The sequence below is a fragment of the Lampetra fluviatilis genome, unplaced genomic scaffold (assembly GCF_964198595.1).
Source record: "Lampetra fluviatilis unplaced genomic scaffold, kcLamFluv1.1 SCAFFOLD_1541, whole genome shotgun sequence".
NCBI lineage: Eukaryota > Metazoa > Chordata > Hyperoartia > Petromyzontiformes > Petromyzontidae > Lampetra > Lampetra fluviatilis.
This window is the reverse complement of record NW_027621195.1, coordinates 1-2,500: the sequence shown is the minus strand read 5'-3', so window position 1 is coordinate 2,500 and position 2,500 is coordinate 1.

Genomic DNA, 2,500 nt, shown 5'->3' with positions numbered 1-2,500 from the left:
ACTCGCCCACCCACTCACCCACCCACCCACTCACCCACTCACCCACCCACTCACCCACCCACCCACCCACTCACTCACCCACTCACCCACCCACCCACCCACTCACCCACTCACCCACCCACTCACCCACCCACCCACTCACCCACTCACCCACCCACCCACTCACCCACTCACTCACCCACCCACTCACCCACTCACCCACCCACTCACCCACTCACTCACCCACCCACTCACCCCGTTTCTCTCTCCCCCCCCCAGGAGTGTGACAGGCACCCACTCCCTCACCTCGCTGTGCATCATCTCCCACCACCCCTTCCTCACCGCCCACCCACCCACCCACCCACTCACCCACCCACCCACTCACCCACCCACCCACCCAATCACCCACTCACTCACCCACCCACTCACTCCGTTTCTCTCTCCCCCCCCCAGGAGTGTGACAGGCACCCACTCCCTCACCTCGCTGTGCATCATCTCCCACCACCCCTTCCTCACCGCCCACTCACCCACTCACCCACCCACCCACTCACTCACCCACCCACCCACCCACTCACCAACTCACTCACTCACCCACTCACCCACTCACCCACTCACCCACCCACCCACTCACCCACTCACTCACCCACCCACTCACTCACTCACCCACCCACTCACCCACTCACCCACTCACCCACCCACCCACTCACCCACTCACTCACTCACCCACCCACTCACCCACTCACCCACCCACTCACCCACTCACTCACCCACCCACTCAACCACTCACCCCGTGTCTCTCCCCCCCCGTGTCTCCCAGGAGTGTGACAGGCACCCACTCCCTCACCTCGCTGTGCATCATCTCCCACCACCCCTTCCTCACCGCCCACTCACCCACTCACCCACTCACCCACTCACCCACCCACTCACCCACTCACCAACTCACTCACCCACTCACCCACCCACTCACCCACTCACTCACCCACCCACTCACTCCGTTTCTCTCTCCCCCCCCCAGGAGTGTGACAGGCACCCACTCCCTCACCTCGCTGTGCATCATCTCCCACCACCCCTTCCTCACCGCCCACCCACCCACCCACCCACTCACCCACCCACCCACCCACCCACTCACTCACCCACCCACCCACCCACCCACCCACCCACTCACTCACTCACCCACCCACCCACCCACTCACTCACCCACCCACCCACTCACCCACTCACTCACTCACCCACTCACCCACTCACCCCGTGTCTCTCTCCCCCCCCCAGGAGTGTGACAGGCACCCACTCCCTCACCTCGCTGTGCATCATCTCCCACCACCCCTTCCTCACCGCCCACTCACCCACCCACCCACCCACTCACTCACTCACCCACCCACCCACTCACCAACTCACTCACTCACCCACTCACCCACTCACCCACCCACCCACCCACCCACTCACCCACTCACTCACCCACCCACCCACTCACTCACTCACCCACCCACTCACCCACTCACCCACCCACCCACTCACCCACTCACTCACTCACCCACCCACTCACCCACTCACCCACCCACTCACCCACTCACTCACTCACCCACCCACTCACCCACTCACCCCGTGTCTCTCCCCCCCCGTGTCTCCCAGGAGTGTGACAGGCACCCACTCCCTCACCTCGCTGTGCATCATCTTCCACCACCCCTTCCTCACCGCCCACTCACCCACTCACCCACTCACCCACCCACCCACTCACCCACTCACCCACCCACTCACCCACCCACTCACCCACCCACCCACCCACTCACCCACCCACCCACCCACTCACCCACCCACCCACTCACCCACCCACCCACTCACCCACCCACCCACTCACGCACTCACCCACCCACCCACTCACCCACTCACTCACCCACTCACCCACTCACCCCGTGTCTCCCCCCCCCATGTCTCCCAGGAGTGTGACAGGCACCCACTCCCTCACCTCGCTGTGCATCATCTCCCACCACCCCTTCCTCACCGCCCACTCACCCACTCACCCACTCACCCACCCACTCACCCACCCACCCACTTACTCACCCCGTGTCTCCCCCCCCCCCGTGTCTCCCAGGAGTGTGACAGGCACCCACTCCCTCACCTCGCTGTGCATCATCTCCCACCACCCTTCCTCACCGCCCACTCACCCACCCACCCACTCACTCACTCACTCACTCACCCACCCACCCACCCACTCACCCACTCACTCACACACCCACTCACCCACGCACCCACCCACTCACGCACTCACCCACCCACCCACTCACCCACTCACCCACTCACCCCGTGTCTCCCCCCTCCCGTGTCTCCCAGGAGTGTGACAGGCACCCACTCCCTCACCTCGCTGTGCATCATCTCCCACCACCCCTTCCTCACCGCCCACTCACCCACTCACCCACTCACCCACTCGCCCACCCACTCACCCACCCGCCCACTCACCCACTCACCCACCCACTCACCCACCCACCCACCCACTCACTCACCCACTCACCCACCCACCCACCCA